Below are 14,608 nucleotides of genomic sequence, written 5' to 3'. Positions count from 1 at the left end.
GTGGAATTATTTTGTTCACAATATGGGGTAAGCTATTTGAGAAAAGTAATTCATCGTTGCAACATAGTTTGTGGATCTGAGACTCTTCAGAATGGATTTTGAAAAAAGTTGTAGGACAGAAACTTTAAAGATTTTTGAAGTTTTTCAATTTTTTTTTTTAACTTTTTCTGTTGTGTGGGAGCTGTAAGTTTTACTGATATAATCGATCTGCTAGAGGCCTCTAGATTTGTTTCGGGAAATGAGAGATTCAGCCACAGACAGATTAAGGAATAGAAGAATGAACATAGAAGATCGATTTAGAAAATTCTTTTTCGAGCAAAGCTATTCTATTTGCTATAAAATATAGTAACTATTTGTTATAAAATTTCCATGATAATTTTAAATTCATGATTTTTGCCTTAAAAAATACGAGGTATTAATTATTATTATTTTTTTATATTTTATAAAATTATTCTAACAGTAATATTATTAGTTAATAGTGCAATGGATTTAACATTAAAATTTTAATTGAATTGTGAAGAATGCAGTTTATATAAGGAGCTTGATGCAGTACGCTTTTTCATGTGAAGTAATTAACAAGCAGTTCAATGCCAATGAATCATTAATTTGTTAAATTTAAGATTCAAAGATTTAAATATTAATTAAAAAGTATTTCCAATAAAATTTGCTGTCTATTCAAAGCAATCATATGATATTTATTTTTAATTAATTTTAAGAATAAGCTTCTGTTTTAGAATTATACTGCAATGTCGATATTCTAATAGTGTGCATGGAAGAGAATGTCACAATACATTAATGGTATTATTGTGCTTGTTAAACCGCTTAAACACAAATTTCAACTGAAATGGTTAAAATATTTCAATGCATTTTTCATACATTGTTGCTGTCAATAATATTGTTTTTGAATTGAAATGCTGCATAAAGAAAATTTAAATTACATTGCCAACAATGAATATTTTTATATAGTGTACGTTTATTCCATAATTTTCAGATTGTCAGGCCAATTTGATTTAGTTTCAAAATCTTTTTGACACCGCTTCAATTTTCGCACATTCAATAAAATATAATACATAAACATTTAATTAGGCAGTGAAGAGTGCACTTAAAAGCATAAAATTCAAATACATTAGTATCTGATAGCGATAAATGTGAAAAATTTCTCTGATGCGTTAAATTTAAACATGCTATGCATAAATACAGATGATTTAACTTATGTATATACATGTGTAATTTTAAGCCAGGACTGTCAAAGTATGAGAAGCTCTAAAAGCTTTGTTAAACTATGGAAAATAAGTTATTCAAACAATGATGTGAAATATGCGTCGACTTTACAAAAATGTAGTTTTGAGAAATAGCGAATTTAAGTTCGGGCGCAGGTTAAGAAATTATTGTCATTTTGCTACTTTCGTTTAGATGGCATTTTAAGCCTTTCTATTGAATTATTGAACAAAAACTTTTTTACTTTTTTCCTCATCAGTTTTATTTTTGATTTGAAAATTTCCCTAAGATTGCAACTTTCAAATATACTCTAATAAAGTAGTTTAAAACAATTTCTTAAATATTTTTGTACATAATATTTGTCAGGTTCTTACAAATGACATATTAATATTTTGCAGAACTTCTTCGTCAAAAAATATGTTTTCTTCTACTTTATATTAAAATAAAAACAATTTTTAAATTAAATACGAAAACTGCTTAAAGAAATTTTTCTTTTCGACTTTTATCTTCTACATTGACAAACATACAACATCTTTGTTACTTTACTGTCAAAATTCTGTTTGTTTCTCAAGAAAAGAAAAAGTATTACTGTAGCGTATACAAAACGAGTGCAAGATAAAAATTACTTCTATCTTGTAAATGAAAATAATAAAATTTTTTTACTTTTATAGGGTCATGTTCATTAACAATGTGAATCATTACTTGGTATGGGTATGTAAGAAATTTTAGTTATAATCGTCGAAAATGAATTTTGTTTTTCCGATTGAAGCTATAAAACTATTGATTTATAAGTCTAATAGGAAAGTGGTTTTTGATATTTTTTTAAAATTTTTAGTAAATATTTTTGACGAATGTCTAAATCTTAAAACTTTCATAAAATTAGCTATGAGATTTGCAATATTTTTCACTATCTAAATAACCAAATCTTAATTTTGTTTTTGCTTTTTTTTGATATTAAATAATTGGGAATTAAGCTTTTACAAATTCTTACTCCAATAGTGTTCCTATAGTAGACATTTTGCATAATCCTAATTCACCCTGTTCGATATATTATAAGACAAGTACAAAACAATATAATTGTATAAAAATTTTGGGAGGGAGAGAGAGGTGAAACAGCTTAATTTGGTAGTGTTGTAGAGAATTTTTATAACAACTATGTGATATTTTAGAGCTATAAGTACCTATATACTTATAATAAATCTAATTTAATTCGGAATTATAAATATCCTTTTCTTACAATCATATAAGAACTTACAAGCAGAAATGGTATGAACGATGTGAATTTAAAAAATTCAAAAATAAATAGAAGATATTATTTTAACAATTTAACTCTTTCTGAAAATTGGTAGAATTTTTCAAGTAATTTAATGATTGTCAGTCATGAAGCTATTAAGTATTTAAGGTTATATGCACACTGATGAAATCAATAAGAATCTATGCTACAAATATAAATTTTTATTTAGAAAAATACTTGAAAATTTTTCTAAATAAATTTTTGTTTTATAAAAATTCTCGCAAAGGTTACAACTATTTTTTACTTGCAAATTGGCAAAATAATATAGAAACGGGAAAAAGTAGAGTTAACCGCGTCAACTCTGTAATACCCATAATGTAATGCTATCCTATGTGCGAATAAATATATGTCATAGCTGACTATGGGACAGACTATATCTTTAAGATTACATATTAATTAACGCAAAATTTCATTACTGTGTTTTCAATAATTGCTAAGATATCGCCAAACTACTATTGGAGTTGTATGGCAGCTACCAGAAAGAGCCAAGAAACTTCAACGACTTTTATCAAACACATTGACCCTACTAATATATTATAGTTTAGTTTATACTAATATATATACAATTATAGTTTCTAAGATATAGTCAAATAAATTTCTAAGTTGTATGGCAGCTACCCGAACCAGTACCCGATCATATCCAATTTAAATAGGATTCTGGCATTTACTATAATAAAGCATTTGTGAAAATTTGGTAAACTTAGGTCAATTAGTTTTTGAGTTATCGCTGGGACGGACGGACGGACAGACAAAGCCAAATCGACTCAGAATTCGACGCTGATTACAAACATACACTTGAGTCTACATCTCAGACCATTATTTCTTAGCGTTACAAACGGTGAGTCAAATTTAGTATACCCTTCCAACATACGCTCTTGCAGGTATAATGATAAACAAATGAAATGTTTTCTGAACAAGAAAGACCGCCAATTTACACTTTAAAATTTATTGAAACACGATTTTTTAACCCCCGCCCCCCTCCTCCTCTTCCAGTTTTCAATAAAGTTTATCGAACTATGGTTCTTAATTATTCAAAATAGCTTTTATTGAGTTTCAAGCCTAATGAATACGATCAATTGAAATGATTCTCTTAATATTATAAAATATTTGCATAAATTTAGGAGAAATATTACAATAAAAGGCCATTGTAAGGCCTAAGGTAAAGTTAAAAGTTAAAAGGTAAAAGTTTTAAAAACTTTATTATAGATACGAGTACAAATAATCTATATCAATTGGTTTGTTTTTACAAAAAAAATATTTACTTATTATGAAATTTATTGCTATTATCAAAATTATCACTTATAGTGAAATACAGCTACAGCTTCATCTATTACCTCATTTTTTCATCTCACTTTTTATTCGCTTTCAAATCAGTTTGTTGCGTTTTGCCAAGGAATATTTAATTGCTAACAAGATTACACATTTTTTCAATTGGATTTTTTTATTTTTTCTCAGATTATCGAATGAACGTCTCACTTTTGAAAACAAAGTGAACAAATTTTGTTTACATTTTTGAAAAAAGCGCAATACAGAATAATTCTTCTCATTCGATGATTAGATCATACAAATATATGATAGTTACCCAATTTCTTTTTACTTGGCGGGTAAAATAGTGAAATACACAATCAGTTCTCAGAATAAGCCCCAATAAAAGTCTACAGTAGTCTTTAAAAGAGGTTAAAAGTATAAGTTTAAAAAATTTACCTTTTAAAAAAAAGAAAAAACTGAATAAAAATGCTGGAGTTAAACAGGTACATTCACATTTTGCAAGGGTTAAAGTTAGGGAGGCAAAAGAGTTAAAAATAAAATTTCGTTCTAACAAAATTAAATACTTATTAATGTCTTTCAACTACATTAAAAAAAAATGCCCTTAAAATTAGTAAAAACCCGTTTGAGATAGTTAATTGAAAACACTAGTTCCCGAGACTGATTGTAAGTTTTTGTAATAGAGAAAATAATTTCTAACTTTCTGCATTTACGAAATTGATAAATTGATTTTTGTTTGTGCGAAGACAGAGTGAAATGAACAGTTATGCTTTTTTAAAAATTTTTTAGAAACATGCCAAATATAGAAATTGTGAAATATTTGATAAAATATCTACGTAAAAAATACCTTTAATGAACTAGTAATGTTCAATTAATAATTTTACTTTTAAGTTATAATTTAAAGCTAATAATTTTACACAAATTAAAAACGTACATATCGAAGAACCTATATTACTTTATGTGAACAAAATTTAATAAATAAATCAGATTATAAAATTCATAATTATTCTAAACACAGTACAATTATTACTTTACTAGAAATCAATTTTCGTAGAACAAAATTTTTATCTATCTCCTCCACTTCAAAAGCTGTACCCCCCAAAACTCTAAAAATTCCATTTTTCAACTAATTATTGTAGTATAACCATAGGTATTTTTTAAATTTTTTAAACGCAGAAATATATTGGCTGGTTTCCTCTACCGCGGCTTACTATACTTGAACTTTAAGAAAACAAAATGGCCGCTAAAATTTACCGTTATCTGAAGTCAGTTTTTTTTCCAATTTTTGATCACACTTTTCTTCTACACCGTACGTTGTATTAGCCTGAAATTTTACATCTGTTGGACACTAATAAATAGTTTATTTCGTTAGAAGAAAATTTTTTTCCACCTCCATACCCTCTCAAGTTATCGCCTTACGAAATTTGTAAAATTTGAATATTTGGCACCTTATATTTGCGAAACCGCAAGCATTTTTAAATTTCTATAAATGCAGAAAGGTAACGGTAAACTCTATGCCATTAAAACATATAATTATTTTTCTTAACTCACACAATCAACCCCTACTAAAATCGAACATTATGTTAATCCCTCTTTAAAATAATTTTTGATTTATTTAAAAAACTGCATAAACTGGTCATCCTAAATATATGCAATCCTAGAAATAGTTTCGTATATGACTAAAAATTATTTTAATAGTGTGGAAGGTATTACATAGACTGTATTTAAAAGAAGTATTTTCACTTGTTGAAGGGAAAAATGCTACAATAAAAACCATTGGTTTGACACAACTTTATTTATATTAAGCACGATTTGTAAAAATACATATACTCTTTGTATTATTTGTCTTTTGATATTATTCTTATTCTCTGAAAAGTTTTACTAAAAGTAATATAAATAGTAAAACTATGAAACTGTTAAAGTTCCAATAATTATTATTAAAATTAGAGGTAAGAAAATAATTGTTCTCTCATACCCCTGGCTGACATCGAGTTATATTGGACCCAAAATATTTGTTCAGCTTCATACTGTACACAATTATAGCAATTTTTCAACCCGTTACCAAACAACATAATTTATATTTATATACCAACTAACTTCAAAATGTTTCCAAATTCAAAATCCTAGGTTTGTCAACATTTATTGTAATTTAGTGGCAATTTTCAATTCGAATAGTTTTGCACACACCTTGTGTTCATATACGATTTATTTTTAATATATACATATACATATGTATGTATATGCAGATACATAAGGAATATTCAAATTTCTAATATAGACCGCGGTTTTAGATGCTTTAATTAATTTAAACACGAACTTTTATTTTCTTTCCTTTGACCCAAATTTTTTTTTCACGTGTTTTGTGCTTTTCTTATTTAACTTCCTTTATTCATTTTACCTTTTATATTATAGTATATATAGTTATAGTCGTATACGTACACTAAATTCAACTAACTAGCTAGCTCCAGTTATATGATATCCAATAATTTAAAAATTATGTTTTGCTAGAGTAAATTAAGCATAAAATGGTCATTAAAAATATAAAAGGCACTTTATTTTCCTAATAATATTTTATGTTTACCTACATAATTAGCCAAGGAGTATGTGCGGCGCATCTAATGTGTATTATACAATATTGAGCTGGTAAGGAAAAAGAACGGAAAAATTGAAAACAAAATATAAGAAAAAGAAAAATAAGAGAGGGAGACGGATTTTTTTTCTTCCTCTCTCTTTCCTTTTTTTTTAACGTTCTTACTTTTTTAGTAGACATTAAAAATTTTCGCGTCTAATTAGTTGTTTTGGTATTTTAGTGTAGTAAAAGATGGTTTATTTTTTATTTTTTCTTCATTACCCCAAAACTTACGTTTCTATACCTATATGTATAATTTTATTCACCACCTTCATGTAATAATAATAATAATGGATGGAGAATATGCACGAGTTTGAAAAATTGTATTTTTATTAAGAAAGGAAAAAGGAAATATAAAGGTGTTCATAAAATTCTTTTATAAGAAAAACAAAAATGTACGAGCATTTTCCGCTTTATTCTTTAACTTTCAAAACAATTTTGATGTTCATTTAAACATAAAAAATTGTGAAATATTTTATTTATTGAAGCTGAAGATTGTATATGTATGTACATGCATACTAATATTCATTAAATAATTATAAGTATAGTGATATAGTATTGGGGTAATAAACGCTCTTCCTAATATTTTGTGGGACCAGGAATTGAATTGAAAATATGTAAAAATATTATGCAAAAGGTGTGAGAATGTAAATGTTTTTATTAACTTAAAAATTTCGTTTTGATTTTGAAAATTTTTAATTAACTATAAATAAAGAAAATTGTTATACAAAGAAAATTACGGTCCCTATTAAATAAATTAAGAAATTACTTGAGTATATTTGCGATATTTATACCCGTACAAAATTTACATTTGAAGGGTATTATAAATTTGCCATTCCTTTTGTATCGCTTAGAAATAACGGCCTGAGATATAGACGCAAGTATATATTTTTAACCAGCAATGAATATTCTGAGTCGATTTAGCCACTGAGACTCTGAATAACTCAATATTGAGCCGATAACTCAAAAACCACTTGAGGGAATTTTACCAAATTTTAGAAAATGATCAAAAGCGGTGGTGCTATGTATTATAGAAATTATTGAAGCTATAACATCGAAATTTTACACAAGCAAATATTTTCCTAGAGCTGGTAATAATAATAACGGAAACAGCAATTATAAAAATCTCTTTTTAGTCCTAACACTTCTTTATGTTTTTTAATCGAATATAAGTTTACTAGAATTAATAATTTATTACTCGTCTTTCTTAAGAATTTTGACAAATACCAATACCAATTTCTAACACAGCACAATCCAAATATTATTTTATGTACAACAACAAAACCGCTGTATTTTATTGAAGTTATTTCATTACGTGCAATTCAAAAAATTTTTTGTTTCAAATGAATATTCCAAAATAACTTTTTCATTTTATAAAAAAAATTCTAATTTTGTGTTGAAAATAAAATTTCTATCTAAATTGTTTTGAACTTTCTCTTCTTATTTGAACCCTAAAGGTATGTAATTAATTGGAATTGTTTATTGAAGTTAATTATGTATTCGCTCAGAAAACTTTAATTTTTTATTCTAGATTATTGCAAATTTTTTGCTTTAAAAAGTAATTATAAAGTGGTGATTTTAGTATAGGATAAATTTTGTAAAAAAATCAGCTTTTTAATTCCAATTAAAAGAGCCAATTAAAATTTTAATGATTTCATAAGTTTACAAATTATTTTTAGAGCAAGTACCATTATAATTTTAGTAAATGCATCAAGAGTAATGTATTATAGACTCATTTTGATTGAATTTCCTATTACAATTTACAGATTATATAAGTTTTGTAATACTTTTGGAGAAAAATTAAATTGTTTTTGTTTGCATTTTCAGTTTTGATATTCTTTTTAATTTTTATATAGCTTAAAAAATCCTATCAGTTCACTCTGTTGATTAGTATGTGTCTGTCGATTTAATAAAATAGATATTTTTGTGAACAAATGGATTTTTGGAAGAATCTTGTTTCTCCAGTAAAAAATTCTTCATAAAAAATTATGGCCTCTCAAATATTTCTAAAATGCAAATTTTTGTCACAGTACCTGTTAAATCCGTTTATTTGCCTTTACTAAATTTTCTGTCATTTTTCTTGTACAATGAAACTCAATTTTAAAAAGCTACTTCGAACAGAAGATAGGGTTAAAATGCAGACCTTTTACTTTTTAAAAAAATTAAAAGTATTTTATTTTTATACTTCAAAATATCAATATTAATTTTATAAATTTTTTTTCATTTCAGAAAATGTAACAACCTAACATCATTTTTAAGGCCGGATATCTTCAAACCAATTTTGCCGAAAGTTTTCTTAAAACAAAATTTTAACGCATTTCAACTTCAACAGCTATAAATTCCACCTGAGAAAAAAATAAAAATCAGTTGTCGCAGCTTATAAAATTCCATTTTTGTATTTAAATAGCAACGTTAATAAATTAAATTATAAGAACTAAACAAAAAAATATTTTTTAAATAATTCTCGAACAGTGTAATAAATTTTGTATAACTCTTATTGCAAAACTTATTCACAAATAATGTAAATTCTTATTTTAGTATTTGTAAATTAAGTTTCAAATTTTGAAGTTTGCCTTCCGTGAACCATAAACTTTGACTTAAATAATCTTATATTTCGAAAGCTTTCCAATTTTTTCAATTGAAATTTCATTAAAATTACTCCCGTACAAAAAATAAAAATATCCCCAGGCAATATTATTTCTAAATGATAATTTTGTCCTTTCCAGACTTATGTACAAAAAAAAAGCAAATATACATACTTACATTTAATAAGGTTATATAAATAGTTTTCTGAAACTTGAAACACAAACGCGGATCAGACGGTAAATTCATAAAATAAGCAGATAAGTATCCCGTTTTATAAATTAAAGAAAAAACCTTACAGCTAAATAAATTAACGGATCCAATAATTATTAAACGAAAACGAAAAATGTTTTTTTTTTTTTATTTTAAATATTTTTTCGCCCAAAAATTCTAACAATAATTGGAATTTTCACTTTCTAAAATTAAAAATACCGTAATAATTGCAGTCTGGATTGTTTATTTATTCATTAGAATCGAAATTAAAAATAAACAAAATTGAAATTAAACGAAAAAAAACTATGGTTTGTTGGAAAGCACGTTTTTAGTTTTCTCTACTCACTTATATTATCGGAGAATTTCCATAGTACAGAGGTTTTAACAAAATAATGAAATTGAGAGAAATGGGTTTGACCATGATGAAATGGATAGTTTTGGTATCGTCGACGTAAAGAATATGTACAAGACTAAATTTCTGCAGAAACTTTCCCGTCATTATTGTATATGAAATTTAAAAGTTGTAGTTTTGTTAGGGTATCGTCTATATAGGAATGGAAAATTATAGTAAGATTTTTATGTATGAAAGTTATTATTATTATATAAAAATCTAAAAAATCGTCGAAAGTATAAAGTTTATTGCAAATTTCAAATTTTAAATGTCATTCGAATTCGAAAATGTCAATTGAAATTGTCATGCAAAATAATGAAACGAAAAACAATGCAAGCGATATAAGGAATTGGGGCCCAGCTATGTGATTCAATTTCAGTGAAAATATTTTCGTATTCGGACAAATGATAAACGTGTATTTTTCGCCGTTTTCGCCGTTATGTTATTATTTACGAATTTAGCATAATATGCTAAATATTAAATTCACCATATTATGGTGAATGCTTAATGAAAATGCTATTCACAATTACTGAATAATATTCTTTATTCTCCTGTTCACAAATTTTCCATCTTTGTCTCACACTTATTCTACTCATATGCTTATATTCTAATGATAAAGGTTCAAGTTTGATATCATCTAAAAAATTCAACATTGACGTCAAAAACTATTTTGAATGTGGTTTTCAAGGATCCCTTTTTTTGTATATATTTTAAAATTGTTATTTTAGGCATCTTTACTAAATTGTTGGTAAACTTTATACATAAAATTAACGTAGAAAAATAAAGGAAAAAAATAAAAGAGAAGCATAGATATGCGCTGTTTAAAAATGCGTGTGAATAATATTCATGTTTTGCATAAATAAAGGCGCAATTTCATTTTATATAACAAAATTTTTTTTTTTCGTTTTTTTTTGTTACCATTTACATAAATATTTAAAAAAATTTTCAAAACTTTCTTATAAATCGTGTAACAAGACTTTGTTTTAAACCTAAAATTTTTTAATAATGTACATACACACATTACGTACTTGTACATATTGTAAGTTGTGTAGAAATGTGTTGCTAATTAGTAAATAAATTATAATTTAGGAAAGTGTGAAAATACGCAACATTTACTATGATCCGAGCACTGATATAATGTTCATTAGTGTATTCATGTAAGATTTCTGTAACTGAGTTTGTCTAAAAAACTCGTTTCGAATTATTCTTGTTATCTAATAAAATAATTTAATTGTGTGTTTATGCTAAGACACTAATTTATTAGTCTATATTCAACGGACCCATATTGGTGGTCAAATCAATTATATTATGTATGTAGTTATATAATTTTGAAATTTACGTAGTTTTTTCTAATTCACATATTATTAAACCTGAACTTCTTTGTAAATCGTATTCTTTGGTTATGGAAAAAAAAAGAATGTTAAAAGATGTGTACTCGTATAATAATAATGAGGTAATAATTTTTAATGCTTGCCTTTTGGCACAAAAGTTGTTAAAGAACAATAATAAGAAAAAAACGGAAAAAATTATAACTTAAACTTAAATAATTTATTAAGGAGCCGCACAAGATAATCAAGATAAAATACATACATAATATGTTAAGCTAAAAATATCCTTAACCGTTGTTAACTGCTTTAACTACATTAAAATTTTTTTTTTTCGTTTTTCTTTTTTATTCTGTTCTTGTTGTATTCCTTGTTTGAGGTGATTATTATTTTTAGATTTGCTTTCTGTTCTTGCAATTTTAAAGAATTTCGCATGACGTAAACTAAAAAAGAACTGAAGTATGAGGGCAAGAGTCGAAGTCAAAGTTGCCAAAATGTATTGGCGCAAAAAACTTGATTTTAAGGGAATTTCAAAAAGTATTGTTTGCAATAAGGCAAACAATAAATGCAATTACTATGCGTGAATCTCAATTCTACTTTAATATTCTTCTTTTTACAGCTCATTAATGAAAATTTAAAGTTTTTCAAGTTTCAACTGAGAAATCGTACTCACAGGCATTTTGAGTTAGTACACTTCTGATTACAAAATAATATAAATAATTTGGAAATGTTTAATAAAAAATGTGCAATTTAAAATCATTAATTTAATTTGTTTTATTTATTTGAAAATTTACTTCTGGTACTTATTATTGTCCTTTGTTACCCATTGAAAACGTAGCTTCCATATTATATTGCAACTGTATAAAACATGATGCGTTGAAATTTAAAATATTGAGTATTTCAGTACATGAGTAATTATTTAAAAATATTGTGACGGAAGGTTTATAAATTAAAATTTACATATGTAAGTTTAGATTTCGGAAATAAAATTGAGTTTAGAGACCAAAATAAGTGAAAACTACTTGTGAAAATAATGAAAAGAATATTATTTGCCCGATCTCTTCAGAATATTGTATTAAAAATTTCTAGAATATTATTGATATAGGTATTTACCTATCTCTTAATTTCGTAAATGAAACATTTGCTGAACTAATTTTGTATATTTGTATATAATTTCACCCCTTCTTCTAAAGCTCAATTTATATTTCTACAGCTTTAAATTCATATATATTTTGGATGTATACATACACTTTATTATTACGTTCTGTCAAATTCTTATTAGTCTACTCTCATATATTTTGAACATGAAAGTACATTGCATGACATGAAGATGAAAGTACAATGCATGACATGAAGATGAAAGTACAATGCATGAAGAATACTTCACCAAAATTTTTGTTTGACTATCCCTAGGTGAATGCTACTTTTCTAGACATGGTTATGAAAGTAACTGAAATCAAATTCCTGAAAGAAAAATTTGGAATACACTATGTACTCGACTCTAGAGCAGTATTCTGCGGGAATTGAGAAGATTTGATAGCTTAAGCAAGCCATAGATTTCTATTTCTTTGAGATTTAATATTTCTAATTTGTTGATTAAGATAATTAACTAGTCATTTTTCGAGAATATTAAAACTCGGAGACATAATTTCGCTAAGGAACTAAATTAAGGTAGTTTTTCAAATTTAATGTTTGAATTTTCGTTTTTATTTAACTGGCAAATTTTGCTGAGAAATAAGAAAATGTTTACATTTTTTTTTGGGTACATATGCTAAATGAAGCTTTCTATTTTTAATAGAATTTGAAATAAATTTTTAAAAGAAATTTTCCCAATATTATCAATGCGGTCGGTTATGAGCTGGCCCATCCGTTTTTTTGATACAAATCATCAAAAAATTTTATGTTGCTTAATTAAAAAACAAATAGAAACTTTCAAGATTATACGATAGACATTGCGATAACTTGGATGACTTGATAAATATTTTCTCATATTTATATAGAAATTAAACTTTGATAAATTTAAAAATTGCATTCTAATGGTAACATTTTCAATACAGTTCTTTACAAATGTTTATAACTAATGTGTATGTATATGTACATATAGTATGTCGTGTGTATTTGATTACGAAAACTGTATGCAACCATAATAATTTTTTTTCTTTAACCCAAAACAAAAAATAAAAAAGCAATTCAATACATTTTGATGTTTGCATGACAAGAAAATAATGAAATGTCATGGAAAAATGTCAAAAAATTTTCCAATAGATTTTAAAAATTTTATGTTTGTCGGAATTTTTGCCTTTTTATTTTTTGATTCTTCTATGATCTCTTGCTGTGATTGCATATCGGTTCCTAAAATGTGAAATTCTGCTTAATTTTTTTTTTATTTCAAATCATTTTTTTTCTCCTTTTTCTTCATTTTTTTGGTATGTAACAATTTTAGATGGTGAAATTTCCTTTTTTTTTAAGGATGATTATTTTTTAAAAATTTGAATATACTTTTCCTTTTTTTATTGTTTGCTTTCTTTTTATTTTTAGTGTTTTGGTATTCTCTATCTATTTTTCAATACAAAATTACCGAAAATGGGGGAAAAATGAAAAAAAAAAATTAAAGTAAAACTAAAACCGAAATGATTTTATATTTTCATTTTTATGGTTATCCTTTTGGGACTAATGACTCTTCTAAAATGTTACTTAAATTTTTTTTTATTTCTTTTATTTTTTAGTCTTTTATATTCTATTATTTAGTATAAAGAATATAGCTAAAAAATAATAAAATAGTTAAATAAAGTAAAAATAGTAAAAATAAAGATATTAAGTGTTTTTTTTAAAGCCTTTAAGGTTTAAGTCGAATTTTTTGAAAAGTTTTTAACCTGTTTTTTATTTTTCTCATTTAGGAAGATAAGTATCAGCGATTTAATCATTTAAGGACATTATAAGACTGGTATATGTAACTCACATTTTAAACATTAAAACATTTTAGCTACTATTAAAATCTATTGTATGAGATTTCAAATATTTATAAAACATGCAAGAATTTTGGTATTGTGTTGTGACGATTGAGTAAAAGAAAATGCTATTCCGCATAGTAATCATATATAAAAATTTTTATTTTTTGAATTGTGCAACGTTAGTAAGAAACAAATACAGGCTGTGAACATGAGAAAAGATTTATAGTGTAAGCATTTTGTAATAAGCTGGCAGTATAGTAAATACAATGACCTTTTTGAAGAAAAGAGTAAATTTTCTTAAATATTTGCTCAATTTATGAAGTAGTAAAAAAAAGTCTTGCAAACTTATAAAATATTAAAGATTTTACAATATTTACCGTAATATTTTTGTTGTGTATAAAAATTCATAAATTTTGGCATTGCAAAAATATGCAACAAATATTACGTCATCAGTTATGACAATAAAATTTGTGTTGCAATTTTTTCATTTCAACTTAGTTGCAACAAAATCAAATTTCTAAAAATAACAAATTTTCGATTACAGTTCATTATGTAAGAGCAAAGAAATTTGTTACTTACATGATGAAATAGAGATTTTTTTGCGTACTGCATTTCAAAGATATTACTATAAAATCTTTCTTATATTAAAATTATAAGTATAAAGTAAAAACTCGAAAATTGACTAAGCTGTATCATAAGTTCCACTTAAGTTATTAATATCTCTTGCGCAAATATTGC

At 25.4% G+C, this 14,608-nt stretch overlaps 1 long non-coding RNA gene across 1 annotated transcript in view; it reads left to right on the top strand.

The window, feature by feature from the left end:
• Nucleotides 1–8,832, top strand: part of LOC129609890 (uncharacterized) — a 35,892-nt gene extending 27,060 nt beyond the window's left edge. The window contains exon 2 of the long non-coding RNA XR_008697049.1: nucleotides 8,637–8,832. This is a non-coding gene — a long non-coding RNA (uncharacterized LOC129609890). The remainder of the gene's footprint in view (nucleotides 1–8,636) is intronic.
• Nucleotides 8,833–14,608: the final 5,776 nt, after the last annotated feature.

The sequence above is a fragment of the Condylostylus longicornis genome, unplaced genomic scaffold (assembly GCF_029603195.1).
Source record: "Condylostylus longicornis isolate FDR11 unplaced genomic scaffold, ASM2960319v2 ptg000040l, whole genome shotgun sequence".
NCBI classification, from domain to species: Eukaryota; Metazoa; Arthropoda; class Insecta; order Diptera; family Dolichopodidae; genus Condylostylus; species Condylostylus longicornis.
Note: the sequence above shows the minus strand (reverse complement) of the source record. Positions and strands in the feature narration are given on the sequence as shown.